This window comes from Stegostoma tigrinum, chromosome 1 (genome assembly GCF_030684315.1).
Source record: "Stegostoma tigrinum isolate sSteTig4 chromosome 1, sSteTig4.hap1, whole genome shotgun sequence".
Classification (NCBI taxonomy): domain Eukaryota; kingdom Metazoa; phylum Chordata; class Chondrichthyes; order Orectolobiformes; family Stegostomatidae; genus Stegostoma; species Stegostoma tigrinum.
In genome coordinates, this window is record NC_081354.1 from 131,837,356 (window position 1) to 131,856,665 (window position 19,310).

The window sequence follows — 19,310 nt, forward strand, 5'->3', positions numbered from 1 at the left end:
CCATTCAACTTCAAGCAACTGGCATTGACAAGTCCACTCTTATTACAATAGAAGCATGTTACTTTCTTCATGGAATAATTTTAATTCTAAACTTGCACCTTTATTAATTTGGCGACCTTTTGACTGTTCTCAAACTACTACCCCAACTATCCACAGATTTTCCTATTCCTCCAATTTCCTGGTGGATATACATAGGACCATTTTTCTACCTGAATTTTTTGGTGTAAAATATCATAGGTATCTGCCAAATTGCTGTTTCTCCAATCTTGAAATCTTAATGCTTATTTAAGTAGGATTTTAAATTTGTACAAGTGCTTTTTCTAAATTTTTCTACCATCATAATTTCCCCTTTGTTCTCAAAATATTTCTCCATCTTGCAAGATATTGACCACAGATACCACATCATTTCTTTCCCCATGCAAATTCTACAAATGTCTGATTCGATTTCTTTCCTGTAATCCTAAATTTTAATTGATAAGCTCCAGCACAAGCTAATAAGCAATAAATGTTGCCTCTGATGGTTTTTACTCTCCAGATCGCTTTTTTTCTGACAAACTGGCATACAGTCATGGCAGTATCTGTCAAAATAATCTGTAACTTCAAGGCCAAAACCTCTTTTAACCAATGTCCAGCTACCTTACAAAAAAAAGATAAAATATCTTTCAACTCCGTCTTCAGTAAAGTTAATCATTAAGTGTAGATTTTTGATTAAATCAAATCTCTCACTGGAATCAGACACATTCTCTGAACTATTAGCTCTTTTTCATGAACAAGGAACAAGAGAACAGCACTCAGCCCTTCAAGCCTAATCCACCATTCAGTAAGTTCACAGTTGATCTGATTTTAACTTCAGCTACACATTCCTGCATTCTTTCATCTCCTTAGTAATCAAGAGTATTTTTCCTTTATTCTAAACTTTTCTTTCATCAACTCGTTCTCTAATTTTCCTACGTCTTTTGAAATCAAGCTCTTTTAATTCTCTTCCTCTGTTGACCTTTCTCCTCACTTTCTCTCTTTCTTTGTTTATCTCTCTTCTAATTAGTCTTTTAATTTCACTTTCTTTAAGTCAATTCCCACCCCACTCCTCCATTTCTAATGTATTTTAGCTGATTCCAGCGGCAAACCCTCCATTTCAAGTTTCCTTTCATAGCCAAAGAATCCCAACGGTGTGGAAACAGGCCATTCAGCCCAACAAGTCTACACCAGCTCTTCGAAGAACATCCCACCCAGATCCAATCCCCACCCTAAAGCTCTAACCCTGCATTTTCCATGGCTTGTGCACCTAACCGACACATCCCTGAACTATAGGCAATTTAGCATGGTAACTCCACCTAACTTGTACATCTTTGGATTGTGGGAGGAAACCGGAGCACCTGGAGGAAACCCACAGAGACACAGGGAGAATGTGCAAACTCCACACAGTCAGTCACCTGAGGTTGGAATCAAACCCGGGTCCCTGGTGCTGTGGGGCAGCAGTGCTCACCACTGAGCCACTGTGCCTTCAGTTCTAAAATATTGCACAAAACATTTGAAAGGTCTCATCATTAATTTTATTTTACTTTTACTTCTATATTTAAGTTAAGTTATCTCCTAATACTCAAGCTTTAGTTGAATTTTCAAACTAGTTCAATGTTATATCTTCCAGAAAACTTGAAATTACAATCAAAAGCCATCTTCAAATGCCATGAAATAAACTCAACCACATTAAGGGCATTTTCTGTTTTTAAAAAAACACATATCCTTTAATCTAAAAAGGCAGACCTTTCTTAAACTCAGCAAATTCAAAATCGTGACAAAATCCACAAATTGTTTGATCCCTGATGTTATTAATGGATAAGTCTGAAAGCCGGTTCAATAAACCATGTTTGTTATCTTTTCCAATTTTAACAAGGTGATTCTTCACTGAAACAAAATGCAATTCTGTGATTTCCATTTTAATAATAAATCAGAAGTTAATTATGCAAAAGAAGTGAAAATACATTAGATTAACCCAAACTATTTACAAACAAAACATGGTTAAAGATTTTGAAATACGTTGTAAAATACAAATGACAGGGTGGGATAGAGAATGCAGATCTAACAGCATATCAGCAAATAAGACTAAAAAGTTATAAAATAATAAAAGGATAAAATATAACGTGATATATTTGAACGCAGATGAACTAGTAATAGAAACTCAAACACATAAGTAAGATCTAGTGGTCATAACAGATAGGGCTGCAGGATGACATGGATTGGAATCTGAATGTTAAAGAGTCTGTGTTTAGGAAGGGCAGGAAGTGAGGAAAGGGTGGAGGACTAAGTCCATTAAAGATGATGTTAGCGCAATAAAGATAAATGACCTAAATTCTGGAAACCAGGATATGGAAGTCTTCTGGGTAGAATGAGGAATGACAAAGGCAAGAGATCATTTCTGGAAGTTGTGTATAGTCCTCTGAACAGTAACCACACACCACAGCACAGCAGGGTATCAAGGAAGAAATAAAAGGTGCTTGACAAAAGGGTTCAGCAATTATCATGGAAAATTTTAACCTACACACAAATTGGAAAAATCACATGGAAAAAGTAGTCTGAGCAAGGAATTCATTGAATGTTTTCAGGAAGTTTCTTAGGGCAGCATGTTAAAGCACCAACCAGAGTCAGGTTATACTAGAGAGAGCAAGAACTGCAGATGCTGGAGTCAGAGACAACACAGTATGGAGCCGGAGGAACACAGCAAGCCAGGCAGCATCAGAGGAGCAGGAAAATTGACATTTTAGGTCAAGACCCTTCTTCAGAAACAGAGAGGAGCAACGGAGCTGGGAAATAAACAGATAGGATGGGTGGGGCTGGGGAAGGTAGGTGGGATGGAAATAGGTGAGTTAGGTAGGGAGTGGTGGGGATTGATCAGTGAGACTGGTGGGGCGAAAAGATGTATCAGGTCAAGGAGACGGGGATGAGAGGGAGGTTTGGACTAGGGATGAGGCCAGGGATGGGGAGATGTTAAAACAGGTAAATTCTACGTTTAGGCCATTAGGCTGTAGGCTCCCAAGGCAGAATATGAGGTGCTGCTCCTCCAGTTTGCGTGTAGTGTCATTGTGGCAGTGGAGGAGGCCCAGGGTGGACATGTCACCCAGGGAGTGGGAGAAAGAGTTAAAATGGTTTGCTACTGGAAGTTGTTGCCATTTGTCGCGTACAGAGCGCAAATGCTCTACAAAGCAGTCTCCAAGCCTCCGCTTGGTCTCACCAATGTTGGAGGAGGCCACATCGGGAATAGCAGATACAGTAGACCAAGTTGGCTGATGTGCAGGTGAACCTCTGCCTGATGTGAAAGGTTTGCTTTGGGCCTTGGATGGAGGTGAGGGGGAAGTGTAGGGACAGACGTAGCACTTCCCGCCATTGCGTTAGTGTGTGGTGGCATTAGTAGGGATTGTGGTGAGGACGAGGGAGTCATGGAGTGAGTGGTCCCTATAAAAGGCAGATGGGGTGAGGAGGGAAAAATCTCTTTTATCGTGGTGTTGGATTGTAGGTAGCAGAAGTGGTGGAGACTGAAACACTGGATGCGGGGGTTTGTGGGGTGATATATGATGACATAGAACATTACAGCACAGCACAGGCCCTTCGGCCCTCGATGTTATGCCGACCTGTCATACTGATCTGAAGCCCATAAACAAGAGGGATTCTGTCTTCATTTTTGATGGGGGGGGGAGGGGCTTGAGGGCAGAAGTGCGGGAAATGCAGGAGATGCGTTTGAGGGCATTTTTGATCACCAGATGGGGGAAGTGTGTTCCTTGAAATAGAAGGACATCTGGTGATCTTAAATGCCCTTAACTGCATCTCCTGCATTTCCTGCACTTCTGCCCTCGAACCCCCTCGCCCCAACAAAAATAAAGACAGAATCCCCCTTGCATTGTATTGTACATTTGAGTTTCCTACCTATCCTTGTGTTATCAGCAAATTTAGCTACATTTGGTCCCCTCATTGTAAATTTTATTTAAATTGTAAAACGTTGAAGCCCCAGCATCGACTCTTTGGCACACCACTTGTGGCATCTTGTCAATCTGAAAGAGACCCATTTATTCCTATTTTCTGCTTCCTGTTAGCAAGCCAATCTTCTATCCATACCAATATGTTATCCCCTACAACATTAGCTTTTACTTTACTTTACACAATAACATTTCATGTGGCACTTGTTTTTTAAAATGCCTTCTGGAAATCTAAGTACAATACACCCACTGATTGCCCTTTATCTACAGCACAACTGACTACTTCAAACAATCTATACATTAGTTAATTAGATAACCTGATTTCGCTTTAACAAAACCATGTTGGTTCTGCCTGATTACCTTGAACTTATCCAAGTGCATTGTCATCACATCTTTAGACACAGCTTCTAACATTTTCCCTACGACAGAGGCTAAGCTAACTGGCCATAGTTTCTTGCTTTTCTGCTTCCTTTGCTTTTTGAATAAATTAGTTATATGTGATATTCTCCAATCTAATGGATCCTTTTCTGCATCTAATGAATTTTGGAAAATTCAAACCAATGCATCAACTGTCTCAATATCTACTTATAAGACCCTGGGATGAAATCAATCAGGACCAAAGGCTCTTTGACCTGGCAACTTGTCAACTTGCAATTCAAATAATTTAATCAGTACTGCTTTCCTGATAATTGTACTTTTCAGCTCCTGATTTACAGCTACTTCTGGGATGCTACTAGTATCCTCCTTCTAAGGAAGGCTTACGGAAAATTTCTGTTTAATTTTTCTACAAGACAATACAGATAGGTTAAGTGAATGAGCTGGCAAATGGAGTGCCATGTGAAATAGGGAAAATTTGTCCATTTTCGCAGAAAGACTTAAAAAGGAAATACAACTATCTAAACGGAAAGACGTTGCAAATCTTAGATTTTTTATATTTATTCGCAGGATGCAGAAGTCACTGGCAAGACCAGCATTTATGGCCGAGGCCTAATTACCCAGAGAACAATTAAGGATCAACCACATTGCTGTGGGTCTGGAGTCACAGACCAGGTTATCAACAACAGATTTCCTTCCATGAATGGCATGAGTGAACAAGATGGGTTTTTCTGACAGTTGACCACAGTTAGACTCTTAATTTCAAATTTTTATTCACACAATTTCCACATTCTGTCAAAGCAGGATTGAGTCTGGGTCCCAGACATTAGCTGGGTCACTAGATTAATTATTCAGCGAGAATACCACTAGGTTATTGCCTCCCTAACAGACCTGGGTATCCTAGTGCACGAACCACAGAAGGTTAATATGCTGATACAGCAAGGATCAGGAAAGCTAATAGAGTGTTATGCTTTATTGCAAGTGCAACTGAATGAAAAGTTTAGTGACGTTATGCATTAACTATACAGGGTATTTGTGAGACCACATCTGGAGTGCAGTATACAATACTGGTCGCTTTACTTACAGAAGGATGTTAATACATTGGAAGCAGTTCAGAGAAGCTTTACTAGACTAATACCTGGAATGAGTGGACTCAATTATAAGAAAAGGCTGCTCAAGCTATGCCTGTCTTCTCTGGACATTGGAAGAGTCAAAAGTGATTTAACTGAAGAAACAAGATCCTGAGGGGGGTTGACTTGGTGAATGTTTGAAGAATGTTTCCTCTTGTAGGAGGATCAAGAACTGTGGTTAACAGTTCAAAAGTAAGGAGTTGCCCATTCAAAACAGACAGGAGGAATCATTTATTTCTGGAGAGTTTGCATGCTTTTGGAATCCCTTTGTCAAGTGGGCACAGAATCTTTCGAACATTTTGAAAGCAGAAACAGATATATTCACGATTATCATGAAAGATTACTGGAGATATGCAGGAATTACAGAGTTGCAGTTAAAATCAGATCAACCAATCACATTAATTCCAAAAGCACTCCTTTACTATACCTACATCAGAGAGAATATTGTTCTCTTTCACAACATTAGGGCTTAACTGTGGCTTCAATTGTCCATCTTATGAATCTGATAGCCTTTTCTTTAGCCTTTATACAACAGAACATAGAGCTTCTCAGTTTCAAATTACCCTTTTAGGGTTTTAACCAAACATTTAGAATCAGAGTCTGACAGCACGGAGACAGGCCCTTCGGCCCAAACAGGCCCATGACAGCCAAAATGTCCATCCATGCTATCAGCATTTCCCTACACTTGGCCCATATCTTTCTAAACCTTTCCCTTCCATGTATTCATCCAAATGCCTTTTAAGCATTGTTAATGTACCCGCCCCGATCACTTCCGCCGGCAGTTTATTCCACCCTCTGTTTAAAAAGGTTGCCCCTCAGGTTCCCAGGTATTCTTTCCCCTCTTAACTTAAACTGATGCCTCTGGTCCTCCACTCCCCAACCCTAGCAAAAAGACTGAGTGCATTCACCCTATCCATGCCACTCATGACCTTATACACTTCTACAAGATCCTCCCTCATGCTCCAGAGAAAAAAGTCTTAGCTTGTCCAACCTCTCCCTATAACTCAGTCCCTTGAGTCCTAGCAACATCTTTGTAAATTTCTTGTGCATTTTTTCCAGTTTAATAACATCCTTCCTACAGCAACGTGACCAAAACTGAAGATAATACGCCAAGTGCGGCCTCACCAACATCCTGTACGACTGCACCATAATTTCCCAACTTCTATACTCAAAACCTTAAATTGATGAAGGCCAGTGTGCCAAAAGCTTCCTTCGCTGCCCTGTTTACCTGTGACTCCACCTTCAGAGAACTGTATACCTGAACTCCAAGGTCCCTCTGTTCCACTACACTCCTTAAGGCCTTACCATTCACCATGAAGCTTCTACCTTAAATTGACTTTCCCAAATACAATACCTCACACTTATCTATATTAAATTCCATTTTCCATTTCTTGGCCCACTTCCCCAGCTGATCAAGATCCTGCTGCAATGTCTGATAACCTTCCTCACTGTCAACGAATTCGCCTACTTTAGTGTCATCTGTAAACTTACTCATCATGACTTGTACATTCTCATCCAATTCATCGATAAAGATATCAAACAGCAATGGGACCAGCACCAACCGAGACATACCACGAGTCACAGGCCTCTAGTCTGACAAGCATCTTCACACTATCACTCTGTGCTTCTTACCATCAAGCCAATTGTGTATCCAATTGGCCAGCTCTCCCTGGATTCTGTGTGATCTAACCTTCCAGAGCAGCCTACCATGTGGAACCTTATCAAAGGCCTTACTGAAATCCATGTAGACTATGTCTAACACCCTGCCCTCATCAACCTTCCTGGTCACTTAACCAAAGAGCTCTAACAAATTTGTGAGGCAGGATCTCCCATGCACAAAGCCATGCTGACTACTCCTAAACAAACCCTGTCTTTCTAAATACCTGTATATCTTCTCCCTCAGAATCTTCTCAAGTAACTTACCTACCACAGATTTTAAGCTTACTAGTCTATGGTTCCCAGGTTTTTCTTTTTCTTCTTGAATAAGGGCACAATATTCGCTACCTTCTAGTCTTCTGGGACTTTACCTGTGGCTAACAATGATGCAAATATATCAGCCAGGGGCCCTGCAATTTCTTTTCTAGCCTCTTGCTGGGTTCTTTGATATATCTGGTCAGGATCATGAGATTTATCCACCTTCATACATCTAATACTTCCAACAACTAGTCGACTGTGATATAGGCTGTCCCCAAGATATCGCCACTAACTTACCCCAAGTTCACAAGTCTTCATGTCTTTCTCCACAGTAAACACAGAGGAGGAATATTCATTGAGGACCTTGGCCATCTCCTGTAGTTCCACACATACATGTCCATTTAGTCCTTGATGGGTCCTATTCTCTCTAGTTATTCTTTCTCCTTCAAACATACTTAAAGAATCTCTTTGGATTCACCCCAATCCTCTCGGCCAAAGCAATCTCATGCCCACTTTCCGCCCTCATGATTTCCTTCTTCAGTAAACTCCTGTATCCAGGGATTCCCTTGATCCCAGCTGCCTGTTCCTCCTTTTTTTTCCTGGTCAAAGCCTCAATATCTCTTATCATCCAGGGTTCCCGACTCATGCCAACCTTGCCCTTCACCCTCATAGGAACACACAGACCTTGAACTCTAGCTATCAAACTTTTAAAGGCCTCCAAATTGCCAGAGGTTCCTTTGCCTGCAAACATACTACTCCAATCAACCCCTATAAGCTCCTGTCCAATTCCCACTCATCTACAGTTTTCAAACTAAATTTATTACATACAGAACCATTATGTCTTAACAACCTTTCTCAGGAGCAACTGTTTTAGCTCCCCAGCTTCAACAAAGATTTGTGCAATCTTGCAAAACCGAAGCTGAAAATTTTGTTCAAGCCATGGGTATTTCCCCTAACCAAAAAGAAAAAAAAACTGACCTCCTGAACTGAAAACCGAATATACAACTGTTTACTTTGTTATTTTCTCTAAATAAAAACCCTACTACACAATAGGAACTCTCTCCCACACTTTCTTTTTAAATATGTCGCCATGGCTACAGAACTTCCAAGTTAATCACTGAACCCCTTCCAGCACATAGACCAAATTCCACACACAACCAGCTCAAATCAAACTCAGAAATGGATTATATTAAAATGTATATAAATTACACACCTTACACAACATAATCTATAAATTAACGAGTATATTGTACAATAACCACATATTTGTCATCTTGTCTATCACAACTATACAGTATAATAAACAACTTTAAATATGTTTACTGATTTGCCTACATAAGCAGGAAAATCTATAAATTCATAAAAGTTATAAGAAAATAATAACCAAATCATCATCTAAATAAACAAAACAATCAAATAACTCAAAGGGACATTAGGTCTGGAGTGAGCTGGCACCTACAGATCAGAGGTATCAGGCCTGAAGCTGATGTGAGAGCATGGTGAGACAGACAGAGGCAGAGTGAGAGAGTGTGAGTGTGCACAAGAGAGGGAGAGAGAGAGAGAGAGAGAGAGAATGAGCAAGTGAGTGAATGAGGGGGGGGTTGGGGAAGACAGAGATAGAGAGATGGAGAGAAGCAGGTCTGGAGTGCGGGATGGTGGGTACAGCATGAGAGAAAAAAGATGTAGATAGAGGAACAAAGAATGCATCTATGGAACACCATAGGGCATGAACTGTATTTAGAATTAAAATTCTGATTTGTAGCATTCATAATAATAAAGCATAATATACCTAGAGGCAATAATATTTCACTTGCAGCAAATTACTACTTAATTTTTAAGTGGCCAAATACCTGACTGACCAAATATAAACAAATTCACGGTTACAAAAAGTAATGAGGGGAAAAGAAATAGCAAGTCATATAAATAAGTTACTAACTTACAATGGCAAAATTTCATGGTATACATTGAAAGCTTGTCAGTGTATGTGAGTACCACACTGCATGCATTTCAACAACTCATGGAGAAAACAGATTCATTCACCTTCCCTCTCTTTTCAGTTTTCTTTAAAATGTGAATCAAAATAATAACCATTACAAATCTCCTTACTTCTTCAGGGACAACAGTCAAAATTTGTGTTTCCACCCCTGCCCTCCACAGATGGTTTTCAGCTGCTCCATCTCATCTCTGTCTACGTGCAGCTGCTAGATAGGGGAAAAACTGCTTTGTTGTGCATTCCCCACGCCGCGCTCTCCCATTTGGTGCGTGCCAGTCTCCTCCCATGAGTCTTGTAAACAGCCTGCATGCAACTAATTAGCAAAACATCCAAGTGTAATTCTGTTTCAGAATAAAAAGAACCAAATATTTAAACAGTACCACGAACATAAAAGCTCAAAAATCAATGAAGTAGTAAACAAGATGCATTACTGTGCACAACATTTAGTGCCAAACATTAAAATTAATAATACAAATACTAAGCAAATTAACAGGCAGATTGAGAATTCAAAATAAAGCCACCATGCTTTAACAGAGGTTATTTCACACCGAAGTGTAGCCAGGCAAAACATTTCAGAATAAATGAACCAGATATATCCTATACAATCATCCTATACTGCTTTTGAAAAACTAATTTTAAGCTTTAATCTAAAATAAGCACAATTTGATACCAAATAAAATTGTAGGAACAAAGCTTATCTTCAATTATATAACATTATAGTGAATTTCCAACCATCATTGCTAGTCAAGTATCTTATAATCTTGTAATCAGTCATGTAATGACAAATGCAGTCTGTAGCTGAATAATATGTTTAAATTTGGCTTCACTGCAGAGCATACCCATCACATTTTTTTTTAAATGCCCATAAAAGGCTACATTGAAAAAGGTAGGTGGAAGAAACTTGAAGCCATACAAAACACAAAACTCTTGAGATTTCTTACGTTGACAAAGTGTTTGAGATTTAATTGGTCTGATACAACATCACAAATGCTTGCCAGAATGGCTTTTTAAAAGTACACTCCACCCAGAGATACAGCATGGCAGCTTCAGCACAAAAACACTCCACGTCATTAATGGGACATACTACCTTAAGTAACTGTCTGTTATCTAACATCAAGCCATTGGGTAAAAGTCAATCCTTCCAGATTCCTTCTTGTAAATCAGTAGAAACAAAGCACAATATTTTTACCTCTAGATTTTTATCATTCTATGCAGGAGTGACAGAAATAAAGAATGATCTAATGTCAGCTGTCAGGCATTAAAAGTAAGCTTTAAACAGCACATCTGTGTCAGTCGCCGACTATATTATGTGTAAGACGTGTGGTGCACTAAAGTCACTACAGATTCTCATGCCAATAATACAAACAGCAGCCATTACAGTATGATGGTGAACAGCATCGACATCCAAAAATACAGCATAGCAGCTCCCATACAACACCCTGCTGCATTGTTAAACGTGGCAGCCACACAAAATAGTGTTATGTGACATCTTAGTAATATCATAATTTTAACTGACTGATCATGCTAATATTACAGTACTGTAAAATGCATCAACTGTCTTAATAGCACCACTAGGTTATCCTGAAGGAAACTGTAAAAAAAATTGCATTGTGGAGATTTTTGCTTGGTTGCCACCCTATCCCTACCTTTTGTTCTTGGCTTCCTCCTCTTTCATCAATCGTATTTCACACAGAATTGTATCTTTTGTTCGCTTGAAGATCCCCAGTAATATAAATTTTACTTTAGGATTTTGAGATATCCATTACAGAGAAGAGCAGTTATTTGTTAAGCAGCAGCCAAAGCAATGCAGTATACTGCGCAAACACACTGCTGGTGCTGCTGCTTGCTAGAAAGATCTAACGTCATCATTTAGACTGGCAGACTCACAGCCACTCAGGCTCTCCAACTGCAATCAATGCCTGAAACCTTGCAATTCAAATGAGATCAGAGCTAACAGATCAGACAACAAATATTGGAAAGGCAACCCAAGGAAAATAATAGAGCTCACTCTTTAACAGTATCTTATTACACCAATACATGCATGATGCGATCACCATCAAAAATATTGCAGTCTCACTTAAAACAATCCTTGAAGTAAATAATAAAAGTAACCATTGTTTTTGTGTCCCTTTTCAATTTTGCTTCAGTTTTTAATACAATTTCAATTCAAACATCTGAATTGCTGTCAGATGTTGCACTGCATATTTGATTAGTATTTGAATTAACTCAAGATTGTGAATTGGATTATCTAGTGATAAACAACTGCATACAATAGAGTGCCACTTAGCAGCAAATCCATTAATGTTGCTTATGATCCTCACAACTACTTTTTGTCCCTAATTTATCAATGGGCACCTTTTTTATTCTGTAACATTTTTCAGACCCTTCCGCCAACGCTTTCTTAACCAAGCAAATCGGACAGTTCATACTTTCACATAAATAAGAACATAGCAACATAAGAACTAGGAACAGGAGTAGGCCATCTGGCCCCGCGAGCCTACCCCGCCATTTAATAAGATCATGGCTGAGCTTTGAGACTCAGCTCCAAATACCCACCCATCACCATATCCCTTAATTCCTTTACTGGTCAAAGATTTATCTAGCCTTGCCTGAAACATTGACCGAGGTAGCTTCAACCACTTCACTGGGCAGGGAATTCCACAGATTCACAACTCTTTGGGTGAAGAAGTTCCTCCTGACCTCAGTCCTACATCTGCTTCCCTTTCTTCTGAGGCGATGCCCTCTAGTCCTAGTTTCAACTGCTAGCGGAAACAACCTCCCTGCCTCCATCTTCTATACTCCCTTCATAATCTTATATGTTTCTGTAAGATCTCCCCTCATTCTTCTGAATTCCAATGAGTATAATCCCAGCCTACTCAGTCTCTCCTCATAATCCAACTCTCTCAACTCTGGAATCAACTGTGTGAATCTCCTCTGCACCCCACCCAAGTAAGGAGACCAAAACTGCACACAGTACTCCAGGTGTGGCCTCAACAGAACCCTATTCAGCTGCAGCATAGCCTCCCTGTTTATAAACTCCATCCCTCGAGCAATGGCAGACAAAATTCCATTTGCCTTTTTAATTACCTGCTGCACCTGCAATCCCACCTTCAGTGATTCATGCACAAGGACACACAAGTCCCTCTGCACAGTACCGTGCTGCAATTTTTTTACCATTTAAAACATAATCCATTTTGCAGATATACATACCAAAATGGATGACCTCACACTTATCAACGTTATACTCCATCTGCTAGACCTTTGCCCATTCACTCAGACTATCTACATCCCTCTGCAGACTTTGTGTCTTCTACACACTTTGGTCTACCACTCCCCTTAGTGTCATCTACAAATTTTGACACACCACACTTAGTCCCTAATCCAAATCATCTATTTAAATTGTAAACAATTGAGGTCCCAACGCTGATTCCTGAGGCACACCACTAGACACAGATCGCCAACCAGAAAATCGCCCATTTCCCCCTAATCTTTGCCTTCTCCTGGCCAACCAATCCTCTATGCATGCCAATACATTACCTGTAATACCGTGCAACTTTATCTTATGTAGCAGCCTTTGGTGAGGCACCTTGTCAAATGCCTTCTGGAAATCCAGATACACCACATCCACAAGTTTCCCATTGTCCACCATGCAACTAATATCCTCAAAGGATTCCACCAAATTTTCCCCACTACCAAAGTTAAGCTGACTGGCCATTGTTACTTGCTTTTAGTCTACTTCCTTTTTTTAAACAGTGGGGTCACATTGGCCGTGATAGTGGGAACTGCAGATGCTAGAGAATCCAAGATAACAAAGTGTGGAGCTGGATGAACACAACAGGCCAAGGAGCACAAAAGCTGACGTTTCAGGCCTAGACCCTTCATCCCTGAAACGTCAGCTTTTGTGCTCCTGAGATGCTGCTTGGCCTGCTGTGTTCATCCAGCTCCACACTTTGGCTATTTTCCAATCTGTGGGAACGACTCCAGAGTCCAGTGAATTTTGGTAAATAATTACTCGTGCCTTTGTTATTTCCCCCATCACCTCTTTTAGTACCCTGGGATGCATTTCATCAGGGCCAGGAGACTTGTCTACCATTAGCCCCATTAGCTTGCCCAGCACTGCCTCCTTAGTGATAATGATAGTTTCTAGTTCCTCACCTGCTATAACCTTCTTGCTAACAAAGTGTGAAGCTGGATGAACACAGCAGGCCAAGCAGCATCTCAGGCGCACAAAGGTTGACGATTCAGCCTGAAACATCAGCCTTTGTGCTCCTGAGATGCTGCTTGGCCTGCTGTGTTCATCCAGCTTCACACTTTGTTATCTTGGTTTCTCCAGCATCTGCAGTTCCCATTATCTCTGAGAACCTTCTTGCTATTAGTTTTTAGCATGTTAATTGTGTCTTCCACTGTGAAGACCGACACAAAATAACTGTTTAATGACTCGGCTATTTCCTCATTCCCAGTTATTAAATTGGCCTTCTCATCCTCTAAAGGACCAACGTTTTAACTTTGCCACTCTTTTACGATTTACATATTTATAGAAACTTTTGCTGCCTGTTTTTATATTCTGAGCTGGTTTACTCTCATCATATATCTTACTTTTCTTTCTAACTTTTTTTGTGGCTTTCTGCTGGCCTTTAAAGATTTCCCAGTCTACTAGTTTCCCACTACTCTTTGCTTTTTTGTATGTGTTTTTTTTCAATCTGATACTTTCCTTTATTTCCTTAGACATCCATGGCTGGCTCTCTCTTTTCCTACAGTTCTTCCTTATCACTGGAATATACTTCTGCTGAACACTGTGAAAAATTATTTTGAGAGTCCTCCACTGTTCATCAATTGACTCACCATAAAGCTTTTGCTCCCATTCTATCTTCGCCAACTCTTTCCTCATTTCTTCATAGTCTCCTTTGTTTAAGCACAAGACACAGGTACTGGATTTAACCTTCTCACGCTCCATCCGGATTTTAAATTCGACCATACTGTGATCGCTCCTTCCAAGAGGATCCGTAACTGTGAGATCATTCATTATTCCTATCTCATTACACAGAACTAGATCTAGGATAGCTTGCTCCCTCTGAGGTTCCATTACATATTGTTCAAGGAAATTATTGCAAATGCATTCTATGAACCCATCCTCAAGGCTGCCATGACCGACCTGGTTTGACCAATCGATATGTAGATTAAAATCTCTTATGATAATTGTTGTACCATTTTTACATGCATTAGCTATTTCTACGCTTATTGCCCGCCCCACCACAATGTCGTTATTCAGTGGCCTATAGACCATAAATCCCAAAAGTCAACTTTTCTCACTTGACCATGAGAAAGTTTACCACTGAAAGCTAGATAAACCCTGTATATGGAAATGCAAACAACATTTACACTCATCATTTCTTCAATACTCCCTAAGAATATTCCACTTTAAGGTTTGAATTTGCACCTTACTGTTTCAGGATTATGGCCTTACACCTGAGGTTTGTATGCTTTGCCATGGATGAAAAATATCCATATGTAATATAGATATCCCTACAGTGTAGAGACATGTTTTACACATCAGGCATAAGTTGAAGAGTATTTTAGCAGACTGCTAGTATGCAGCCAATGATTAAAAAAAATAAAATATTTTGAGATTTAAATTATAACATGGAGCCAAATGGATACCATTCAGTTCTAAGAAGGTAATTTTCTTTTAAACAGGTCACTGTTCCCATTTACTTGCTGATACAGTGCAGCAATTCTAAGAAACCGTATGACTGTCGTCAAGTGCCAGGGAGAACCCCTCTAAGTTTATATTATTGAGCGTATAATAGATTTTTTAAAAATCAGAGGCGATTGGTTTTGGCCTCAGAACAGTTTCAAGATCTCAGTTCAGTTCAGAAAATGGTAAAAATTCTCCCAGCAGCAGAATCAGGTTGCAGTTTGCAGAACCAGTTACCTCAGATGTGGTTTCCAGTCTGTAGAGCTTCCAAACGGGGAAAACTTAGAAAGAAGTCTTTAAGTTGATAGAATTGCATATTCAGGCCATCAGAATTGGTTAAATTCTGAGACTTTTTAATTCAAAACAAAGAACTGTTGAGAATTGCTGCACATCTTAAAGCAAGCAACCTGACACTTTGTTGTACTTTAAGAGATAATAAGGTGTTGAGCTGAATGAACAGAGTAGGCCAAGCAGCATCAGAGAAGCAGGAAAGCTGACGTTTCGGGTCTGGACCCTTCTTCAGACATTTCTGCATTTCTGAAGAAGGGTCCAGACCCGAAACATCAGCTTTCCTGCTCCTCTGATGCTGCTTGGCCTGCTGGGTTCATCCGGCTCGACATCTTGTTATCTCAGATTCTTCAGCGTCGGCTATCTCTGACTTCATTGTAAGTATTATTTACATAGCTGCTGATGAGCTAGACCCAGGGGCTATGTACAAATGGAGATTCAGACAGTAACACAGAGCTGATTAAGCTCTGTACCAGTGAATAGCTATCGATGACAAAGACTGTCTGCCTGCCAACAATGTGATTGACTCCAATGTGGTTGAACAGTTTGGGGCTGGGTACGAGATAGTGAGAAGTCACCAGAATGCCATAAGCTCAGAAGTCGCAGTAGAAAAAACACTAAGCTTCAAGAAAACCAGTTTACATTCCTTCAGTAGTTGTTGTAAGTGGTGACTCTAGGTAAGAAGTCAGAGGCCTTTATAATGATGAACCAGTCACGCTGTACTTCCTGAAAACAAGTGAAAGCATCCAAGAGGAAAGATCAAGAAGCAGCATTCTGATTGTCACAGGAATTATCTCAGCAAACCTTATGATCAGGAATCATTGCACCTCTACCCAGTCTTTCCCTCTGCCATAATGCGTAAGGGGGTGTTTGTAAGGAAGTTAGAGTCTTAACTATATCCAGGGCTCATTCACTTGGAGCTGGGCGCTATTTATTTGTAATAAGAAATATGGTCCATGTTTTCTGCCAACCTGGTTCTAAAAGTCATGTAAATTTGAGGAATTCTGTATACTTTTAAAAATCTTTTAGATTTGTGATGATTCCAGCAATACAGGCTCGATTTGTAGTGAACCATTCCAGTGATGCATAACAATTGTGAAAGGTTCAAGTCAGGAACTCAGAAAAGAATTGTTAAAAAAAAGTCTCACCAGTCCAAGGGAAGGAAACTATGAAGAGTTGATACAATAAATATTTAAGAAGCTGACACCGGAACAATATTTCTCTGAGATGAGACTCTTATCGGACAATGTTAGGAAACAGGTTGAAACGTTGTTTTGGTGTTTATGTTAAGATGTTTGTGAATGTTTTCCATATTTATATAGCTTTGTTTGTTTACTTATTTCTTATTTTGAGTAATAAACTTATGTCCTGTAGCTAAAGAACATCAGCCTCATGTGAATGTGGTGCAATGAGAACAATCTGTCTCTTAACGTTGGCAAAACTAAAGAACTGATCATTGACTTCAGAATGGAGGAGAACACCTCCCCGTCTACATCAACGGAGCTGAGTCTGAGAGACTGAAGAGCATCAAGATCCTTGGAGTGACGATAACCAACAACCTTACCCGGACTTCCCTCGTAAATGTGATAGTCAAGAAGGCACAACAATGCCCCTTCTTCCTCAGGTGGCTCAGGAAATTTGACAAGTCCGTAAGGTCTCTCACCAGCTTCTACAGATGCATTATTGAAAGCATAACTGTCCAGGTGCATAACAGCCTGGTATGGCAACTGCACTGCCCTGGACGGTCTGAAACTACAGAAGATGGTGTGCACAGCCCAAGCCATCACGGAAACCAATCTTCCATCCACAGATTCCATTTACACGTGTGCTGCCATGGAAAGGCAACCAACATCATCAAACATCTATCGCACTCTGGTAATGACCTCCTTAAACCTCTTTCATCAGGCAGAAGACACAGGAACCTGAACACATGCAGAAGCAGGTTCAGGAGCAGTTTTTTTCTCAGCCATTATTAGACTGATGAATGGACTCTCTAGCCTCAAATAAGGCTGATCTCGCTAAAGTTGATCTCGCCCAATGCATGCACTCTGCAATGTAACCTATATGCCTCTAAGTCTTTTTAATTTGTACATCCTTGCTTACTACAATCTGCCTATACTGTTCATAAACAAAGCTTTTCACCTTAAATGTGACAATAAAATCAATCAACCAATTGATGTTTTAGTGACTAACCACCATTGTTAGCCAAGTGCAAAAAGAAAACACATGATCTATCAAGCCAGATTCATTCTGGTATATGACTTATTGAGAATTACCATCAGCTGTTATCATAACCAGATCGTGATTGAAGTTTTCATTTTAAAAACAGCAAGTGATTAATTTAGTCCCATTTTAATTCAAATTTTCTTTACTGTATTTCAGACAAGGGATTACCATTCAAGTATTGCTGAAAGAGGCACAATTATTTAAAGTTTTTCTTTGTGCACTCATCAGGACACTTCCCAAGAATACCAATTCAACAGTAAACGAACATTTATATTGTACGAAAGCTGAGAGCTGATTGATTGGCAAGCAGACTCTGACTGATGGGAGAATTGATATGGGGAATGCACCAATTAATGATAATTGCTAGTTACCAGCTGGCTTTGTTTAATTTTTAAACTGGGCATGTTGTCTCTGATTTCTCAGGGCAATGCCTTGATTAATCAATCAGAACACAGATATTAACTATTTTGAGTTGGAATAGGTGCAGTGTGTGTTCATGTTATTTCTGTCTGCAAAGAATGGCTTCTTTATATTAACATATGCAGATTCCTGTAGATGCAAGTGAGCCAATCAGCAATTCTAAATTGGTTATCAGCTTAATTCCTTGGACACTCAAGACTGTGGTTGAGCAAATGCTGTCTATTGTAGAACCACATGTAAAATGGGTCATTGGGCTGCAAGATTTGCAAGCTTGTGCTAATTTTATATCATGAGTCCTGTGTTTGTTGCAAACAGCCAAACAGATATACTATTTGACAAAATCCACCAGTCTTTGAGACATTCAGCATACATGGCCAAAATCACACCAACACTTAAATTTACATACCTCACACTTCTCATTTGTATCAGAGATAATGGGAACTGCAGATGCTGGAGAATTCCAAGATAATAAAATGTGAGGCTGGATGAACACAGCAGGCCAAGCAGCATCTCAGGAGCACAAAAGCTGACGTTTCGGGCCTAGACCCTTCATCAGAGAGGGGGATGGGGAGAGGGAACTGGAATAAATAGGGAGAGAGGGGGAGGCGGACCGAAGATGGAGAGTAAAGAAGATAGGTGGAGAGAGTGTAGGTGGGGAGGTGGGGAGGTGGGGAGGTGGGGAGGTGGGGAGGGGATAGGTCAGTCCAGGGAAGACGGACAGGTCAAGGAGGTGGGATGAGGTTAGTAGGTAGCTGGGGGTGCGGCTTGGGGTGGGAGGAAGGGATGGCTGAGAGGAAGAACCGGTTAGGGAGGCAGAGACAGGTTGGACTGGTTTTGGGATGCAGTGGGTGGGAGGGAAGAGCTGGGCTGGTTGTGTGGTGCAGTGGGGGGAGGGGACGAACTGGGCTGGTTTAGGGATGCAGTAGGGGAAGGGGAGATTTTGAAACTGGTGAAGTCCACATTGATACCATATGGCTGCAGGGTTCCCAGGCGGAATATGAGTTGCTGTTCCTGCAACCTTCGGGTGGCATCATTGTGGCAGTGCAGGAGACCCATGATGGACATGTCATCAAGAGAATGGGAGGGGGAGTGGAAATGGTTTGCGACTGGGAGGTGCAGTTGTTTGTTGCGAACTGAGCGGAGGTGTTCTGCAAAGCGGTCCCCAAGCCTCCGCTTGGTTTCCCCAATGTAGAGGAAGCCGCACCGGGTACAGTGGATGCAGTATACCACATTGGCAGATGTGCAGGTGAACCTCTGCTGAATGTGGAATGTCATCTTGGGGCCTGGGATGGGGGTGAGGGAGG

General features: G+C 40.6%; 1 protein-coding gene and 1 long non-coding RNA gene across 3 annotated transcripts in view; one reads left to right on the forward strand and one right to left on the reverse strand.

The window, feature by feature from the left end:
* The window catches only part of rusc2 (RUN and SH3 domain containing 2), a 154,891-nt gene that overhangs the window by 82,365 nt on the left and 53,216 nt on the right, over positions 1–19,310 (reverse strand). For both annotated transcript variants that reach the window (XM_048526907.2, XM_048526897.2), the window contains exon 5: positions 9,491–9,718. The gene's annotated coding sequence lies outside the window, so the exon portion shown is untranslated. The remainder of the gene's footprint in view (positions 1–9,490; positions 9,719–19,310) is intronic.
* Positions 720–17,465, forward strand: LOC132210016 (uncharacterized). Its single transcript, XR_009446171.1, has 3 exons — positions 720–820; positions 4,911–5,015; positions 16,735–17,465. It is a non-coding gene; the product is annotated as an uncharacterized LOC132210016 (long non-coding RNA).